This window comes from Cygnus olor, chromosome 11, assembly GCF_009769625.2.
Source record: "Cygnus olor isolate bCygOlo1 chromosome 11, bCygOlo1.pri.v2, whole genome shotgun sequence".
Lineage (NCBI taxonomy): Eukaryota > Metazoa > Chordata > Aves > Anseriformes > Anatidae > Cygnus > Cygnus olor.
In genome coordinates this window covers 22,038,219-22,058,821 of record NC_049179.1, presented here as the reverse complement: position 1 = coordinate 22,058,821, position 20,603 = coordinate 22,038,219, and the positions used below count along the sequence as shown (strand labels likewise).

The 20,603-nt window shown below is 45.7% G+C and overlaps 1 protein-coding gene across 3 annotated transcripts in view; it reads left to right on the top strand.

The window, feature by feature from the left end:
• Nucleotides 1–20,603, top strand: part of MAP1A (microtubule associated protein 1A) — a 60,298-nt gene that overhangs the window by 20,124 nt on the left and 19,571 nt on the right. Inside the window, exon 1 of one of the 3 annotated variants that reach the window (XM_040570407.1) lies at nt 2,956–3,059. The exons of the other annotated variants lie outside the window; for them this stretch is intronic. The gene's annotated coding sequence lies outside the window, so the exon portion shown is untranslated. Of the gene's footprint in view, nt 1–2,955; nt 3,060–20,603 lie in introns of those variants that run through there. 3 annotated transcript variants of the gene reach the window in all.

The window sequence follows — 20,603 nt, the reverse complement described above, 5'->3', positions numbered from 1 at the left end:
AGCACATATATGAGCTGATTGTACACCATGGATTTGTACTTTGTGAAAACTGCCTTAACTCATAAGTAATTCTTATTTGTAAAAACACTTGTGATAGACAAAAACACATCCCTGCCTGCCAGGGCATAATCATGTAACCAACTGGAAAGTGACGGGGTGAATTAGAGGCAAAAGATGCATCTGTCTCCCGTTCATTCATTTAACATTAACAAAACATTTCTGATATAAACTCTCAATAGCAATTGGAAGACTCCCATTTTTTTATGATTTATATGGAGGCAAATACATTGAGGCAAAAGAGAGAAGATCATGTTAGCACTTCTCACTTTATAGACTTCTTCTTTTATAGAAAAGGCAGAGGAAAAGTACCATTAAAGACGTGAGAGTATGGATGCACTAGTGAAAGTTAATGGGAAATAATTCTTTTTATTTTCCTCTCCTGAATTAGGGGGTATGACACAAAATCACTGGCCAGAAGTTACAAATCAAATATGCAGAAGGAAGTACCTTTTGCACATGATGCATTGCTAAACAGTTGCCACAGAGTCGAAAAGTATACATAGATTCAGAGCGCAATAGAGAAATTTCTAAATGAAGATGGAAACAACCTTTGGAGAGCAAGGGCTCCTAAGCTGGTGTCTTCCAGAAGCTAAGAGGTATACTTGCAAGTATACCAATCTGTCTTGTATCTTATGCTCTTGCACAAACCGGTTGAGTTTGGAAGGGACCTTTGGAAGTCATCTGGTCCAACCACTATGCTTAAGCAGGGTCACCCAGAGCAGGTTGCCCAGGACTCTGTCCAGCTGGCTTCTGAAGATCTCCAAGGAAGGAGACTCCACAACCTCTCTGGGTAGCCTGTACCACTACTCAGTCACCTGCACAGTAAGGAAGTGCTTCCTGATGTTTAGATGGAACCTCTTACGCTCCAGTTTGTGCCCACTGCCTCTTGTCCTGGCACTGGGCATTGCTGAGAGGAGCTGGGCTCTGTCCTCTCTGCACCCTCCCTTCAGATGCTGATGAGATCCTACCTGAGCTTTCTCATCTCTAGGCTGAACAGTCCCAGCTCTCTCAGCCTTTCCTTGCGACAGATGCTCCACTCCCTTAATCATCTCAGTGACCCTTTGCTGAACTCCTTCCACTAGCTCTATGTCTATATTGTTCTGGGAAGCCCGGAAATGGACACACAGCTCCAGGTGTGGGCTCACCAGTGCTGAGTAGAGGGGAAGGATCGCCTCGCTTGACCTGCTGCCACTACTTTGCAGTACGTTAGCTTTCTTTGTGGCAAGAGCATTGCTGGCTTGTGTTCAGCTGGGTGTCCACCAGTACTGCCAGGTGCTTTCCTGCAAAGCTGCTTTCCATCTGGGTGGTTCCCAGCATGTATTGGTGCGTGGGGTTGCTCTTCTCCAGATGCAGAATGTTGCATTTCTTGTTGAACTTCATGAGGCTCCTGTCAGCCTCTTTCTCCAGCCTGTCCAGTTCCCTCTGGATAGCAGCACGACCCCCTGGAGTATCAGCTGCTCCTCCCAGTTTTGTGTTATCTGCAAACATCTTCAATCACTTAATTGCAGTTGTTGCTATTTCTCTGTAGCTGGGAGGTTATGCTGTACTGGTGATTCTGGTGACTGGAAAATAATTGTGCCCCCCACCATCTGTTAGTTGCCCGATTTGACTGTCAAGTGCGTAGTTGGGCACAGAGCTACAGATCAGAACTGCTCCTTGTGGTGACTTTTACTTTGGAGGTGAAAGCAAAACTTAGAAGGCCCTGTCCCCTCCTAGTGCTTGCCACGGGCGTTCCTAGCCACCACAGTAGGCTTACTGGCATGTGCAAGTAGCTGGTGTCACTGTCTCTGTGTTGGAACTGTCAAGCAGCAGACTGGGATGTGGCAGGTGTAACAGAGCAATTCAGCAGCTCCCATTGCATGGAACTATTTTTTTTTTCAATATACAGCTGAAGTTTGTCCCTTTGAGTCCCTATTTAAAACATATATATATATATATATATTTTTTTTTTTAAAAAGCCTCAGATGTTAGATTACACTGTGTTAATGTTTCCTGAATTTCACAGATATTAGCCACTGATCAGCATCATCTGAAAGCTAGGGAAAGTAAGGTTGTAACTTATTGTTAAAATGCATCAAACTTTGGTGATATTTTTATTCCTGAGCATTCCATTGTCTCTGACAGCCCTCAGAAGGTCACTGAGAGGGACACTTGCTGTAGGGCAGGCAGGACGTCTTCAGCTTTCCTAGTTAACTGTAAGCTGGGACCTTGTGTAAGGCAAGCAGGACACTGGTAGTGGTTTTCAGTGCTTGCTATGGATAAAAGGTTACTATTGGCAATTAACATATTATGGAGTAATTACATGCCATGCATGGAGTGTTCTGAATATCGGGCTAGTAGGCCCTTGTTCCTGCTCTGCTGGGCTTAGAAGCATGTTTCCCCTGCCTTGGAAGTCTAACAAATCAGGCACTCTGATATTGGTTAAGAAAAGGTTCTTGGTGAAATGCTTAAATCATTTTCTGAAAACCATGCTGGAAATAATCTCCAGAGCTCAGGTTGCTGGCCTTCTTGCATTGCTCACTCAAATTCTGCCGCTAGCCAGGCACCACTGTCACCGGCCAAGCTGCTGATACCGTACCAGATCTTTCCTGCTCAGTTTAGGGCTAACCTGGTGCAAAGTCCCCCTCAGATGAAGGGGGGAGTGCCGCTGCTCAGGGGCACTGCTCTGAAGAGTAGCCTGACTGGAGGCCGCGGGGGAAAAAGTGTTCTGGCAACGCGGGAACCCGGTCGTTTGCGGGAGCTCGGCCCCCGTCACGTATCCGGAGTGCCCGTGCCCACACCGCGGCCGGCCCCGATGGCGGCGCTGCAGCGGCAGGCAGCGCGCAGGGGGTTAAGGCAGCCCCGCGCGGGGCCGCGGGCGCGGCGGGGGCCGGGCGGCTCCGCCCTCGGCTCGCCCTGACACAGCAGCTGCCGCCGCGGGCCTGCGCCGCGCATCCCTGGCTCGCCCCGCGCCCCGCCACGGCCGCCGCTCCGCGGGCCGCGCGTCCCGGGACAAGATGGTACGTGCGCGGTGCTCGTCCGGCCCGGCAGCCCCAGGCCCGGGCTGGGCGGCGACCGCCGTCGGGACCCGCCGTCGGGACGGCGAGCCCCTCGCGGGGCCAGGGCGGTGCGGCGCTGAGGCGGGCGGCGCGGCTTTGTTCTGGGGCTGATGCCGTCCGCTGCTGTGGAGAAAGCTCGTCGGTCCGTCGGTCGGGGGAGGATGGGTTCCGGGGGGGAGGAGGGGCGTGGTACTGGAAATGCAGGCACCCAGCCCGCGGACCGCGCCCGGCGCCGGCTCCCCGGCCATCCTCTGCCGGACCGAGGGGCCGGGTCCGCGCTGCCCTCGCGGGGGAGCGGCTGAGGGCTTTGCGGCGCAGGCTGCAGCAGCCGCGTTTGGCCTTCCTTGGAGTCTTATTGGAGCGGGGGGGCGACTGGCCGGTGGTCGAGGGGGACGGGGTAGCGACAAGAGGGCGAGGGGACTGCAGATAGCGCTGATCTTTTATGATCTTTGTGAAGACCTCGCCCCTTTCAGCTGCTCCTGTCCTGGGTATTGGGACAGACTGAATTCCCTAGCTGCTCAGCTGTTTACTGCACTTGTGTCATTAGCTCAGGCACAGAGAAGGATGTACAGTGAATCTGGAGGAGACTCTGGAGAAGACAGTCTGCCTGCCAGGGGCTCACGGAGCCAGCGCTGCAGCGTTATGACTGATCTTGGCGTCGTCGTGCCTGAAGATGGAGCGCTCGGGAGAGGGGAGGCGGCGGCACAGGGCATCTCGCGGGCGCTCCCTTTTGGCAAGGCTCGGGGAAAGGCAGCATTAATGCCTGTACCACCGTCCAGCTCAGTGCTGATGCTGGAATGAGGCTAACGCCTGGCAGGAGCGGGGAGGGCTGTTAAGGTGGACTGTCGTGCGCCTGCTTAGATGAAAGAGAGATACAGGGACCCTCCTGCTATTTCTCTTTCCTTCAGTGCTGCACGCCCACGCACGAGTAGTCTCGGAGTAGCTGAAGTCTGGCTTTGAGCTGCTCAACGCTACATTTTTCCACTACAGGAGGCCAAAAAGCATCCCAACTCTTCCAGTTGGTGGGGGAGGAAAAAGGGAAGGTTCTTGCAAAATGCAAGTGATGCAGCTTTTCTAGGGCAGCGGAGGAGGAGAAGAGATGTGGCTGGATTTGGAGTTGAATTTTGTAATAGTAGGCTACAAGGAGGCATTTTGTGCTTTAGAAGTGAAAACAGCAAAGTGCTTTCTTTTTCCTAGTAGCAGTCCTTTGTCATCCCTTACCCTGCTGTGCTTCCCCATGTAGCACAGTGGTGTATGGGGCCAGCTTGTCCCTTTTTGAGGAGGGGAGAAGGTGCATTACTGGTGGCGCAGTATGATGACACCTTTGCAGTCCATGGACACACAGGGATCTGTTTTTTTGGATATCTTTGTCCTCCTTTAGTATTGTCTGTAGTAAACATCTTGTTAAAAGTGTTAAATCATCTATGCTAGTGCTAAAATGTGTTGAAGCGTTTCAAAATAGGGCTTTTTATCTACAGTGTCCAGAGCTGGAGCAGGGTTTAGCATGTTGCACATATCATGCTACATGACTGTGAATATCTATCGGAAACTGCTGTTTTGGCTGTGAGGAAGAAAGAGAAGCAAACCTCTTTGACTGAGGAGGGAGCAATTAAAAGTCAGCACTGATGCCAACAAAAGCTTTTTTAATAGAAAAGAGAGGGGCCACTGTGGCTGGGGGCTGAGCGATCGGGCTGGGGCTCACAGTGATGTAGGAAGGAGAAAAAGGAGGGAGCTGGACATATTTATCGCACAGCGGGCTTGGAGGGGAGGAGCATGGCTGCTGCACACTCGCACACGCAGAAACGCGCACACACACACTGCGGCAAATTCTGCAGCTGGTGCCTGCTGGCTTATGACTGCAGAAAAAACAAGCTCCAGTTTAAACTCTCTGATCTCAGAGACGAGGCGTTTCTATTCCAAGTATCTCTGGTTCCACTGCGAAAAGCCCTGCAGGCTGGGCACTCTTCCAGAATGACAGGGATTCATTTTTCTTCTGATGGGGCAGGGGACCTTTGACTGCATAAGGTCAGTATCCTCCCTGTCTCCTTGACAGCTCTGTACTGCTTGGTTGCATCCAGATTGCATGTCTGCCCTTACACTTCCTCCAGCAAGTAGTGGTTGTATACAGGCCAGAAACTCTTTTTCTCTCCCCTCCTTTCCTTTGATCTGACAAGGCCAGGCTGTCAGATCTTCCACCCTGCTCCCATTTTGTGGACAGAGGGATGTGTAAATTTGCAGTAGTTTCTTTCCTGGCAAAATAATCCATGAGAGGAATGTCTTTCATGTTGTCTTTGCCATTCTTCCACGTCTGTGTTGTCAGTATACCTTAGTCATGTCCTCAGCAGATATGGAGGTAAACAGACGATGGACTTGAGCAGAGGAATACAGTCAGCAATAGCCAGGCTCTCCTTGATGAAAGTAAGGAAGCCGTGTGTAAGTAGACAAGAAATGCAGCATGTCTCATTCAAAGGAGGGTGGCTGGGCACCAGACTAGGGATGGAAGAGGGGTTCTACAGCATGAGCTTCTATGGGGCATGGTCTTGCGTTCTTCTGTCTTCATTCACAGACCATCCTAGGTAACTCCTGGGATGGCTGCATCTCTTAAAAGAATAAGAAACTGAGAACCAAGTAAGGATCCAACAGTATGTCTTTGTGATAGGTGTCTGAGATCCCAGTGGGTGCTACTGCTGGCCTCTTGGCTAGCACAGCCAAATGTGCTATGTGCATTATCACAGGCTTTCATTAGTAATTGATGGATAGGAAAGAGAGAGACCTGCAGGCCATCGAATGCTATTGGAGGACAAAGAGGACAAGACTGGTTAATATACAAGGACTTCACAGTAATAACGCTCAAAGTGAAGGGTGTACCTTCCAGCCTGTGAAGTGTTTGTGAAGCAAAACTACTGCGAGGGGAAGGAAGGGAGGTAGTATAGTTACTGGGCTGATGGATAGTCTCTGTGTATGGGATGGAAGAGAATATGTTACGTGTATATGAAAGCTTAGAAATTATTCAGGGGAAGATTTACTGCGGTGAAAAAAGAGGATTTGTTTTTCTTTCCCCTCAAAAATCCTGAATTAGTTACAGGTCCGTATCATTCTGCAGACACAAGTCTTGCTGCTGTTGAGAGGAAAGACTAGAGAAGGTATTGAGCTACTTCAGTTCTAACTTGGTTGGTGTTTGTTCTTTTTTCATCCCCTTTGAACTGCTTGATTGAATTGTGTGAATTAGAGCAGCTTGGATGAATTCTTTGGACTCCTCTTACAAATACGCGTTTTTCTTTGCCTAGAACAAACATTTTCCCCTTTGCTAAAGCATTAAAGGTAACAAGTTTCTACAGGTTTAATGAAAACTGTGGGGCAGTAGAGGAAAGTGATCCAACTTAGTGCCTTCACTGGGACAGTACATATTCCGTTTGGCCTGCCATCTGGGCAGTCAGCTCTTATGCACCAGCTGGTCAGACAGTGCACTTCTATCTCTGAGTGTGCTGCCCCTTGACTAGTTGGTAGTTATGACTCATAAGAGGACCTGAGGATATTGCAAGGAACATGGAGGGTAGCTAGGATTATTACAGTGGGACAGTGCAGTGTGGACACACGAAAATAGTCATTAATTGCTTGGCTAATGGAACAACTTAGTTGTATATCCGGTGCTTCAGGGAGCCTTCCTAGGCTTTATTCACAGATGAACTTGAGCATTGGCGTCCTTGGCCAGCAGGTTCTTAGTTCTCCTGAGACAGGCCTCTAAGTCTTGCTGAGTCAATCTTTCAAATGGATAGAATAATACTGGGTTGGACTATTTTTATGGGAAGTGCAATTTGGTTTCCCTTCTACATTCCAAAAAGACATCATCATGCAAATATCTATGTTTTGAAATAAACGAGAAAGCCCTTTCTTAGCTTCAAAAGTAAAGGTTTGGATAGTTCCTCTAGGAGGATGAAATTTGAGAATCTCAAATGAAAGGAGGAATGTAAGTCACGGATGGGGTAGGCTTTAACATACACGTCTGTTATCAGTATGACCTACTGAACTTGTGTCTCTTTGTATGTATTATTGTCTTTCATGGGCCTTCTTGTGAGGCACCAAAATCTCTTGCAATTTGCTAGAACCTACCTCAGTGTCCTGGGTTCTCAGTAGACCAGGTATGTAAGGTTCTTGGTGGCTTTGGCATTCTGCAATACAAGAAATCTTTTTGTGAATTTTTACTGACTTTTGAGATCCTGGAGAGTAAGATGCAAGAGGAGGAGAACTGAACTATAGTCACTGGTCAGTGCCTGGGGCATTTTCCCTCCATTTCTTTAGTGTGAAGCAAAGGTAAAAACAAATCACAGAGCTCAGGCACAGCAAGACTGCCAGACCCTTCCTGTGTGATGTCTGAGCCAGTTCTCCTTTATCTCCTGGGATTCAGCTAAATGCCTCAGGCAGCAGTGGTTTAATAAATGGTTGTTACTGAATATGTTCATAGAGTACCTGACCTGAAAGTCTTTTAGCTCTTTTAACCTTGGGAGAGTCCATTCCTGTCTCAGGGGAACTGGACGTGGTAAGAAAATAGAAATACCAGATGGCAGGACATAAACAGCACAAGCTATAGCCTTAACCCTCACCAGGAGGCTTGTCCAAAAGTTGCATGGTACCACTGCTTGGGTGGGCTGACATTTGCTAGCTCTGTTTTTCAGGTATTTTATTAGTCTTGAGAAAAGTCATTCTGGTTCTTTTCAATGAAAAGATTAAAGCTGTAAAAACTTGGTTCTGTTTTTCACAATATGCTATAGGAAGAAACAGATGTAAAAAAAAAAAAAAAAAAAAAAAAGAAGTCTGGAAGCATAACTGGCAAGTCTAGATCATTTGTTTCCTCTACTAACTTTCAAGTTAAGAGATTCTGTTAAGAAACTTTGCCTAAATTGCTTTTCCACTTCCTGTAGCTAGCCAGGGATTTCACTGGGATATAGCCATCTCACCCGTGCCATCCTCTGTTAAGTGCCCCTGCCAAATTCTTAAATATCTGAGGAGAAGTATGGGAGGAAAAGGCCCTTATCTCCATTTTGAATGTTGTCTGAGGAATGTCAGCCTGTCATCAGACACTCATGCTACTAATATCTATCTTAGAGGTAAAATGGGCAAGAAACCAGTGACTTCTTGTTGGCTAGATTTATGTTCTGAAAAGCCTAAATGGTGTGAAAGGGGTGGACTGCAGTACTTGGACATAACAGAGAACATTGCCCAGGTCATATAAGAAGTAAATTGCCTCAAACAAGTACGTGGCATCTTTTTGAAGAACCAGCTTGCAGGCTGGTAAATATGAGTGCAGTTTGTGTTTTGGCCCAGTTCCCGACTGCCAGATTTGCATGAGTGTTTTAATTGTTAGGGGTTTTCTTTCCTGCTGCTGGTCCATGTTCAAAAGCAAAGGCGGAGGAAGTGGAATGCATGGTACTGTGGAAGGGGTCTGTGCCTGCATGACTCTGAGGGAGCCAAACAAGTGAGAGGCTCTGAGACAAAAGTATTCATGATCTTAGAAGCCTGTTCTAGTCCTTTTTATTCTCCCAAGTTGGTAAGTTCAGTCGCTGATTGCACTGTGTAATCTGTGAACTGAGAGAGACCTGGCTAACTGCATGGTGTTAAGAAGTAGGGGCTCAGGTTATGAAGTGCAACTTCAGTGAACTCAGTGCAAGGCAGACTGGTGAGAAGCAGTGGCTGAGTTGATCTGTCACCAGTATTGACAGAAGATGTCTCTACTCTGACACAAGCCTCCCTGGCTTCTCTCAAATACTTCTCTTCTCATTGTTAACCAGACAAGCCTTTTATTTGCTGGCAGAACGCACAGGTGGCCTGGAAGCTCTGCACCTTTAAATAACTTTCTGTATCTCTTTCATTGTCACCATACTCCATGCTGTAAATCAAATCCCAGGAATCCAGACCATGTAGAGAATTTATGAAGTGGCAACTAGATCCAAGAGTGCAAAGTCAAAATACAGCAAGGAAAAATGTTGGCAGAGGACAGCTGCTTCTTCCTCAAACACTGACAGAATACAGCCCTTCTGTGCTTTACCACTGCTGTCACGCACAGTCCACAGCTGGTTTCATAAACATGTGTTGAATAGAGATCACATTCAGCATGTCATCTTCAAAACAAGCAGGTGAGAGAGAAGAAAAGCTACTTAGAATGCGACTATTAACCTTAGGGCATAGGAAGGAAGTTTGAGGAGTCTAAACAGATGCTAGAAGTCAGGGGCAAAGAGAAGACTTGCTAGAAACTTGGCATCTGGGTGGGCCAACAAGAGGAAATCTCAGAATGATTTGTGTCCTTATTTGTGACAGTTGTCCTCTCCCTGATACAACTAAATTCTCCCTGCCTCAGGCAACTTGCTTACATAAGATCAGCAGTAACATTTCGTATTGATCAGTTGTCCAAAAAATAAACAAAAATCGGGGAGAAACAGGGCAGATCATGAGTTATACCTCCAAGTCAGACCAGTATCAGTCAAATACTTCAAAACTAGGAGGAGGACATAGCGAAGATAGGCTATGTTCTGTTTGTAAGAACATGTAGCCTGTTACTCATATTCTTATTAAAATTAAGAAATTGGAAGCTGCCTAGCTCTGCTACTTACAGGAGTCTTTAGCACTGGTATCTGGAATGATGCATCTGCCTCAATGCCAAAGAGTTTTATGGGAGCCTCTTTTCAGGGACTGGTGGCAAATCACAGCTGAAATTCTACTGACAAGGAAAACGAGAAAAATTAATTTGTTTTCCAAAGGGAACATCATTAGTCTGTCAAGGGTTGGTGGAGTGAGGACAACAGATAAGAGGGTGTTTTAAGGTGTTCTTAGGTTTCTTTTTGTGGATTTAGCTGGAGACATTTAAGAAGCTACATCTCCAGCTCCTCACAGCTGAAGATAATGCCCGAATGCAGAGTTGTGTTCTTGATTCATGGGAATGCCTTACACTATTTCACAGCGAAAGAAACAAGGAGAGCTTCAATCAGCAAACAACTCCAAGAAGGAGAGAAGTTTCTCAATGGGAGTTTGAGTCAGCTGAAAGGAACAGAATCTCTCCTGACTGATTCTGCACCTGGCAAACTATACAGAAGTGCTCATCTTACCCATTAACGTAGCTCAGCTGTGGTGTAACTTCCAGTTCAGGGACATTCAACAAACTGTTAGGACCAGTAACTTTACAGCTGTTTCCAAAGTGAACATCTGTTTCTTCAATTAGTGGTTCTAAAATGGCTGAGTTATCAAATTGTTCTTTAGTATAAAAGTGAGACTGTATGTGCAATTGAAAAGCAATGAGATGGTTGCTATGGTTGGCATGGTATAGAAATAGAAGTTGTCTGGGAGAGGAGCTGTAGATGGCATGAAAATATCAGAGGCAAGATAAGGAATACAGAGGAAAATGATAGGAGGGTGTATCTCCTGGGATGTAGCAAGTACCCAGCACCTCCCATACCTTATAAAAATAAAATTAAAAAAAATCACCTCCTCTTGTTCAGGTGCTGGCTTTACCTTCATCGTATTTCCCCAGAAAGTTGTCAGGCATTCTGCACAGTCTGTTCTTATCCTAAAGCATGATTGAATCTCCTGACAAGCAGTAGCAGTACAGTAAGGTGAGTTATTAAACATCTCTAGCAAGGTCCACAAAAGGAAACCTGAACGTTCCTTCAGGCACCTCAAGCCTTTCAGGGTGGGGTGCAATGCCTGCCACTCTTCTCTGTGTCAGCGCCTCGCATCATGAAGCCCTTGAACTCTAATAGGCTTTAGTGCACGTGGTGTTGTATTCCTGAGTGGGTGCTCTTCTACCCTCCGCCCAGCTCCAGTCTAACAAGAAGATAAGTAATAATGGTAAATATGCCATGTGTACATAAAATTCCCATCAGTCCATGGCTGGGATGTTACCCAAAGCTAAAACCAATACCAGGAAACTTCCACAGCTGTTATCCATGTTAACTGACTGAAGCCAATGTGGGTGTACTTTCAGGTCTGCAGTCCCTACGGCATGCTTTGCTCCATGAAGATATTCAACTTATCTTCACACTTGCTGCATGCTGCGTTGTTTTCCTGTCCTTTGTTTATTCAGTTCCTTCAGATGAAGCATCTCCTGTTGCACGTTCATAGGACTCTAGTTCAGTAGTGCCATGATTCTGGTTATATGGCTTGGTATCCTAATATTAAAAATCATAGAACGGCTCACATTGGAAGGAACCTGGAAAGATCATCAGGACCAACCTTTTTTGGGAGAAGAGAAACTAGATGAGATTATCCAACATCCTGTCTAATCACACCTTGAAAGCCTTCAGTGAGGGGCTTCAGCTTCTTGTCTCCTGATGATCAACTGATTTTCATAGTCCTGCTAAAAATATATTTTCCCTTTGCTAATAGTGATTTTTCTCTAGCTAAGAGAACATCACTAGAGAAAATCTCTGAGATAGATCTTTAGATTTACCCGCTGATAAATAAATAGATATTTATCTATTTCTGCAGAGTGTTTGAAGACCTAAAAATAGGAAGTTATGTGAAATAAATCTTTATTGTAGAAAGTTTCAGAACACGAGAGGGAAACCACTTGCTGGTGGACCACAGAGCAGTCTGATGCCAATTCCTTGTTATTCTCAGCTGCTGAATCATGCTAGAAAGCTAAAACTACAGCACTTTTCTCATAATATTTTTATTATAAGTAATTACTGTAGCTGGCACTGTTTACGTGTGTTGATAGTGATAGGACAAGGGGGAATGGTTTTAAACTAAGACAGGGGAGATTTAGATTGGAAATTAGGGGAAAGTTTTTCACTCAGAGGGTGGTGAGGCACTGGAATGGGTTGCCCAGGGAAGTTGTGGATGCTCCAACCCTGGAGGCATTCAAGGCCAGGCTTGATGCGATTCTGGGCAGCCTGCTCTAGTGGTTGGCAACCCTGCCCAGAGCAAGGGGGTTGAAACTAGATGATCTTTAAGGTCCTTTTCAACCCAGGCCATTCTATGATTCTATGTTGTGAATAGAAGCTGGGGGAGAAGACTCTGGGACAGCCCCTTTCAGATGTGGTCCAACCCATTGAATTGATAGCACCCTTTGCTCCACTCACCTCTGGAAAAGAAACAAAGAGTTGGACATACCCAGAATTGCTGGGATCTCTACCTTTCTTTAGGCACCTGAATCCAATGATTGGGCACTGCTTCGCACTGCAGCCTCCCACCTAGCACTAAAAATATCTCCTAGTCTTTACTGAGCAGTTTACAACAAGCTCCAGCTTTAGTCTTCACCTGGTTTTTCTCCGCTTACACTGCATGAAAATCTCATGTCATCTGACACAATACTACCTTTTAAGGAAAATGAGCAATAGAGTGGGAAACATCCCCTTGTTCTGGTAAACACAAACAAGTGGGTCCACTGGCACGTTAGAGATCCTGCTTGAATTCCTGCGCTGGAAGAAATGCACAGATTTAGGATTGCACCAAAGCAAAGAGGTCTCCCTAACCACAGGGCGCTGCCAGTACCAGTGTGCTCTTTGTGTCCCCTGCTGAAATAGCTGTGGCTTGCATAATTGAATAATTATTCCTTAGAGCTGTTGGGTGAGGGAGAAAAGACACTCACTGTACAGTCTGGCATTTGGGACACAGATGTGTCATGATCTGTTCACATCTCTGTGCTAGCGAGTGTCTCAACTATGTATACAAAAGAGACTAACTTCAGCTGGAGGGACCAAGAGCAGCTCTGGTCTGTCTCTGGCAGACATGGAACCAAACAGAGGTTCATTCATCTCCCGAGGGAGTCAGCCAAGAGCAGACCAGTGGCATCGTCATTTGGGTTCTTTGCCTTCTACAGGACTGCTGGATACAAGCCTCCATGTGCTTCCAGGTTCCTTAATACTTCTCTGTGGCAGATCAGGATTGGGATGTAGGCAACACCTTGATTGTGGGCATGGACAATGATGAATTGGAGGGTGTTTTGAGCAGTCAAGAGGAATAAAAGGGTAACTCTGACAGCCTGAAGAGCAAAGTCTCATGGCAAGAAAAAACAAAGAGGTTTAAACTGGCAAAGTTTAGTGACCCTATCATATCTTCTCAGTCAAAGCATATGCTGAACCCAACACAGCCATTTTTGTTTGAAAAAAGAGCTGGGAGTCTTGGATTTTATGTGCATAAATAAGAGTATCCTGCAAATAATTTTCTGAAAACTTTTAAGGGAGAGAAAGAAAAGTAAAAATAACTGACGAATCAGTGCAAGTTTAAGAAAAAAATCTTTATCTGCTTTTATCAATAACTTTAAATTATATTTAATTCTGGCAAATATATTCTGTTGCAATCTAAAAAACTGAATATTTTTCTTTGAAATTAAAAGTTTTTTAAGAACAGTTCATTAGTAAAATGATTGTTTTAATATTGTAGCCAATATGAGCACTACATCAGCTTTGGAATCTAATTTACAGTCTGTGGAAACCAATTGAGACTGTGGGTCATCTTCTCTCTTCAGAATCTGAGGAACTGGCCAAGCTCCTTTCCTTGTGCTTGGGTGATTCAGTTTGGATGTGGGATGTAACTCCGAACATGAAGGTGGCTGCCTCCTGCGTGGCTAAGTTCCCAGAAGTGGAAGCGGACTATTTTGCTCAGCCAGGCTGATGCTAGCACTTTCTTTGCTCCTGTTTGTCCTCTAAAGGTCAAACCAAAATGAGATATAGCCATTTGCTCTCCATGCCGTGTTTGTGGCAGTGGCAGTTACTGCTGGTTGTGTAGGGCCAGGCATTGTTGCACAGATGCTCTACTTACAGCAGCTGCCTTCCTCTGCCAAAAAAATGAACTGTCAGTTTTCTTTAAAATAGAATTTTCCCCAAATCTTTCCTTTCTAGATCCCACTACAAATGTCCACATGCTGTTCAGAATCTCTTCAGCCAATCCATCTGCAAAGGGATTTCTTTTTACATTTGTTGGGAATGCTCCTCTTGAATGTGTTGGGCTCACAGGCAGCAGGATGGGTGTGCGCAAACTTTCGTATTGCTGCTCACATTTCAGTTCATACTGCCAGTGCTGTGGTTGCCCACAGGTTGCCCATGCTTCTGCTCACAACTATGAAAGCACCAAAGCATGTGTCAAGGGTTGCTATAGCCCCCTCACCTGTTACAGCAGGTCAGGGATGTTATTCCTGCAGTACAGCAAGGACGCCCAGGTACAGAGATGCACAGCCAGTCGGTAGGTAAGGAGGTGCTGAGCTGTGATTTTGCAGTTGCTGATTTGTGTACTGGCTGCCAAAGCAATCTTTGTGTTTATTTTTTAATCCCTGAGCCCATCTGACTAGCTGGCAGAGCTTCAAAATCTCCTCCAGCCAGAGCTGGTCCTACCAGCTGTATGCTGCTCAATCTGCATGCTGGAGGAAGCAGCTTCAGCAGCTGCGTGCCCTGCAGGTGGTGGTTTTAGGACATTGCTTCCAACAAGAGTGCACTCGCTCTTCTCCCTCGCTGCTAAACAATGCAGGGCTTCCTTGGGCTTGTTGGTAGGGTGGGTCTGTATTGCAGTAGGAGGTAGGAAGATGTTTTTGCACAGAGGGGATAAGAAGCAGGATCCTGCTCAGTAATCTGTCTCTCTTCCAAGGAGCTGTAGCTTGCTGCACTCATTACAGCGTTGGAGTGTTTGTGAGGAAGACTAGGGAGGTAAAGAGGAATAAATAATATTCCCTGGATGGGGGAGAGTTGGTTTCTATGTGATCAGATGAACAGCCTGCATTCTCTGTATGCTAAGGTCCTGCTAGCTCTGTAGCACAGACTTTGCACGTTCCCATCAGATACTTTTCCAGGCTAAACAGTCCCAGCTCTCTCAGCCCTTCTCTTATCAGAGAGGTGCCTGTCCTTTAATCATTTTTGTGGTCCTTATGTGCATTTTGTTCGTTAAGGTTTGGTGTACCAGTCAGAACATCATGACTGACTTTAGCACAGTCTCCCTTGAAAGATGCCTCTGTAGTGCTCTGGCCTAGGTGATTGTATTTTACAAAGATGAGAACCTGGGTACACTGGCCTGACAGTTGGTCTCTTATTTCAGGCCAGTGCGTTGTAGCTGTAGTTTCTCCAGTTCTCATCAACAGAATAATAAGACCTCTGAGATTTGGTGGTCTGAAAGATTACAGCAAATGACAGACAGCAGCCCGTGCAGCTATACTTGTTAGCCCTTCAGATCAGCCCAGAAATTATTATTCAGCTACAGTTTTTTATAGGTGCTTTCAATTAGAGTGGCATTGCACATTACATACAAGGATCTTCATTGGCAGCAAGAGCAACTTTTCTGCCTCCAGGGCCATCTGTCTGCTTCTGGGATCATTTCTTTATTCGACATTCTGCTTGTCACATAGTGACCCGAGAGCACTGTCCTTTGTTTTAGCCTAGACTGATCTTCCTGCATAGTCCTTTTTGCTTCACTGCTGATCACTAAAAACAGTGTCAGGTCCTTCATTCTCTCACAGTATGTCTGTTTGCATACGTAGACAGCTGTGGATGGGTAATTCACACCAAAATCTATATGGCTTTGCTCATCACTTGCTTTCCTCCAACAAAACCAAATAAAGTCTACATCCAATGGGCCACATAAGCTATACATACTCTTAAAACAAACAAAAAACACTTTTCTCCCTCATCAGTCGTGATCCTCAAATGCAGCCTGCAAATTCTGAAATGCTCCTTAGTATTAGATTTAGAAGTTCTTCTGCTATTGCCTAGAAAAGCTGTTGTTCATCACTTCTGGGACATTAATGTATAATGCTTCCCTGGACAGTTCCTGCTGACTTCCATTCAGGAGGCGACTGTCCTATAGAAAAAGAGCTTTATGCTTGCTATCTGTGGTCCTTCAAGATGAAAGTGGCATTGCTTCTGCACAATAGTAAGTATTGTGATCTATGTAGAGGAGGAGAATACCCCTCTCTGAACTTTCAGCGAAGTCATGAATGAGGCATTTATATAGAAAATCTTTACATATGATATACCGCAAGCAGTTTGTGCAGGTAAAAAGCAACTAATACCATGAGTCAAAAACTAGTTAAGAGACAGAAAACAAATATATGGCCAGGTTTGTGCAACATGAAGGGGTACAAGAACAAGAAGTACAAGGGCTTCATGATTTCGTACTAAATATAAAGTTGATCAATACAGCAATGACCAGAAAAGGGTTTGGAATGAACACGGGGGTGGATCAATTTACAGATGATTCAGTTGCTTATATCTAGAAATGACTGTGAGGAACTTATGCAACTAAACTGTACAGTCATCATGAAGTCACATTAAATTTATTGTCAAAAAATGCAAGATCAAGTACACTGGAAAAGTTAAACCTTCCAAACTCCTTGTAAGAGCTCAGTTAATTGTATTATGGCAGGATGAAATTTGGATGTCACTGTATACCCCTAACTGAAAATCTTTATTTGATGCAAAGTTAATGTCAGGTTACGCTATGATGCATAAAAAAAAATAAGATAGGGAATAATACAGAAAATACAATAATTCCACCCTGTGATTTTTTTGTGTTCCTTCTTGTTTTGATACTTGCACTCTTACTTATCATAAGGGCCGTAGCAGAACTAGAAGAGTTTCAAGAATAAGTGACAGTGGGATGAGAAACTCTAGAGAAACTCTCCTTTTAAGAAACAGATAGCAAAGACTAGGACATTTCTGCCTTGGTGGGGATATAATAGATAGAAACATTCTCTGGAAGTGCACAGGCATTGTGGTTACTGCAGTAATTAGCGTGTGCCTTAGCACACAAAGTGAAGATTCATGTGAAAGGGGGATTTCAGTGTTAATTAAATTTATTCCCAGAAATACTGGGGGAGAGGAGATTTTGTTTAATGTATGCAGCAGGTGAGCATGATTTGAGAGGGCTGAGCGGGGATGGGGATCCATGTTCAGAATGCACCTGGAGATCTGTAGTCCTCGACCTGTGCTCAGGTGTTTGTGCCGGGCAAGTTGAAGACAGCAATTTTCATGAGCCTGAGAAGGATAGTCCTCATACTGTAAATGTATTTAAAGGTTTTTCCTATTTGCAGTGAGATTTCCAGGCATGCATTTCACCATGCTAGGGCTCTAGTAAGGACCATGGCTATGACCCAAACAGTGTGCTTTCAATCACTGCCTGCAACGTAAGTCACACTGTTACTCATTTCTGTTGCAAGTAATTTTTGTTAGTAAGAAGAAGGATACCGGTCAATGTGTTTAAATCTTGTGCAGGCCTGTACAGAGGGAGCTGCCAGCAAAGGGCTCCTCAGACTGATGAGCACTTGGATTCAAAGAGGTTTTGGAATGACTGGCATTCCCTTAGCTGCAAAGCCTGCAGCCACTTGGCTATAGGTCTGAAAGGAGTTCAGGAAAAAAAGCCTGTGGTCCATACTCCACAGTCTGCTTTGTCAGACTTTTCTGCCAGTGTTGTGGCCCAGCACAAATATGCTGTCTTCCTGGCCTGTTCTCTTCCTTTTGCCTCTTACTGGCCTTGTTCTACCATGGTGCTGTCTCTGAGCAGCCGAGGCACAGTTTCCTCTTCCTGCTGACTTCTCATCTGACTAGTGAGATACTGTTTGTAAAATTATTTCCAGACCCAGGAGATACCGTTTGTTCTAGAAGCCCATCCTAGTTATAGGCTTGCTTTCAGCTGATGTTTCCTTTTCCGATTTGTTGCGAGTGTCTAAGAAAACTACTATAAAACAAGTTAAGCAAAATTTTACCTAAAATAAAGTTTTTCTTTTCCTATTCTTTTAAGAGAATGTTGGTATTCTTTCCTACTTTCTTCCCCTCTTTTATTGGTAGGACAGTGAATTCTAAACTCCTGGTTCACATATCGGCCAGCTGTAGGAGAACCTCTCATCAGTTTGGCATCAAGGTTCCTGTTCCTGGTGAAATCCTAGGCCAGTTCATTTCCAAAGAGAGCTGCAGTAATTGATTTTTACAGGTTTGCTGCGTGCATTCCTGTCTTAGGAATGTTCCTCTGGATGTCGAGTCCAAGCCAGATCAGCAAGTCCCTGAGTGGCAGCAATTGCTGATCTGTCTTTTCAGAGATACAAAGGGGAAACAACACTGATGATTCAAGTAGGACCTTGAGCCCTGCTTCTCCCAGTAAACTACTCTGAAAAGGGTCCTGTTGTATCTTGGGCTGTCACCTGATGTCAGCACAGAACCATCGTGGCAGGGGAGCCAAAGAAAGTATCACCCTTCTGGCTGTCCCAGCAGCATGTCTCATGTGAGACATTGTTCTGCCAGTAGAAAAAAACATAGTTGGGCCAAAGGAAGGGTGCTGCAGCAACAGAGGAATAGTGGTGCTGCAGGGCTGGCCAAGCACCCCTTCTCTCCCTTAAAGAAACTTCTGTTTCTGCAGCTTGACACATGCTGACAGTACCTGGCAGTCCAGTGCCAGCCGTGTGCAGCTGCCACAGCCCAGCCTTTGTTCCATCCTGGGCAGGGGTGCTGCTGTCGCCAAGCAGGGCCTGGGGCGCTGGCTCTGAGGGGCTGACAGGCCAGGGGGGTGGCCATGTGCCACCTCACTCACAGCACGCGGTTCAGCCGAGAGCATGTGTGCTGGTCTGATTTCTCTCTGAATTAAGTGGGAGAACCATGTTGGGTTTTGGTGTGCATGCATGTGTACAGTGATTCAATGTTTCTGGAATGGGCTTGTCTATGTGGTTATGCTCCTGTATCCTTCTGAGAACCAATTGCTGCAATTGGAGAAAGGAAATCCACCCAAGAGTGGGTCAGGAGCAAAGCTCTGGAGGACTGCACTGCTTCACAAGGTCACAGCATTGTAGGTTGGAAGGGACCTCTTGAGATCACCTACTCTGATCCTACCTACTCAACAGGGTCAGCTACAGTGGGTTTCCCAGGACTGTGTCCCGTTGGGTTTTGAGTGTCTCCAAGGATGGAGACTCCAAAACCTCTCTATACAACCTGTTCCAGTGTTTGACCACACTCATGGTAAAAAAGTGTTTTTTTTGTGTTCAGATGGAGTTGCATGTGTCTCAGTTTGTGCCCATTGCCTCTTATCCTGTCACTGGGCACTACTAAGAGGAGTCTGGCTCCATCTTCTTCATTCCCTACCATCAGGTATTTATAAATATTGATAAGTTCCCCATCCTGCCTCTTCCTCCCCCCCCATTCTTTTCCAGCCTAAACAGTCTTACTGTTCTCAGCCTCTCATACAAAAACACTTCAATCCCTTAATCATCTTCGTGGCCCTTCATGAGACTCAGTACTTCGCCATTCTTACCATCCATCTGCCAGCAGCTGCTGGCTCCACAGCTTGACCTCTTCTATTTCTTTCAAGCATGAAGGGGACTGCCCCTCTGTGGGATGGGAGGATGTGAGCAGACTGCTAACCAGCCATGCTTTGTTTACCAGTCTCAGCAGTGACAGCTCAGCTGCTTGGGTTTGAATGACAGAAATGGCAGAAAGCAGCAGTATTTTAATGCCTGTTAGTCCTGCAGACAGGCCCCTTTCCCTCTACAACTGGCATTGTCCATTACAGAGCCCTTAGGCTGGCATTGCCTCTGCAGCACCTTGGTACCTGGTGCCATATGTTGGCACCAGTGACTACTCTCTGGGCCTGAGAGCCCTCTTCATGCAGCACAAGAAAGAGACTACTGGCCTTGGTTCTCTACACCAAGTTGTGTTCTCCAAGTGATGTGGATAACAACTGCCAAAAAGGTCTCTATAAGCAGGAAGGTGGTAAAAGTTGAAGCCTGGGGAATGGGATTGTTTAGGTTTCCATTTTTCAACCGTAGGTCTGGGACAGAGTGGAGTAGATTGCTTCTGCACTGAGCAGCATGAGTGGAGGCCCTGGTGTGGGGTGAGCTGTGCAAAAACTTCACAATGCAATCAGTGAGGAAACCAGGTACTCTTTGTGTTCACTGATGGGATCTAAGCAATGCCAAAGTAACATCAGTGCCTTTACAGTCACTCTTACTTTAAGTTAAGAGTACGATGAGTGGATGAGTGTTTTTTTTGGCTGCAGTACGTGCCCCAGACACTTCCTGGGCCCTTCTCATATGCTCCACCTGCCACCCCCCATACCACTCGCCATGGGCTCACTTGCAGAATCCCTTCTTTGTGCAGGGGCTTGTTTTCCGGTCTGGCAGAAATGCCACTGAGCTGAGTGCAGACATTTCTGTTGCACAGTGATTGGTTTTGTTTCAGTCTGGAGGGACCATTTCAGACAAACTGAAAAAAATACAAGTTCACAAAGCAGCTAGAGAAGCAGAGTATAAATAATTCCGCTCAGAGCTTAAAGCCTCTCTCATTTTGGTCTGAAAGATGCATTCAGGGCATTTCTAGCTGGTTTATACTTAATTGCTGGCAGTAAAACATCCCAGTAAACTGAGTTTGGTTAAAGCTGTGCTAAATATTTGCCTTCCTCCGAATTCTTCCTTTTTGTGTCCTTTTCGTACCTTTCTTTGAAACACCAGTTTCATCATGTTATTTTAGAAGGATTGCGATCTGCCCAGAAAGAGATGATGGGAGGCTGTGGACTAAAGAGGGTGGGAAGAACAACACTGACAGAGAGCAG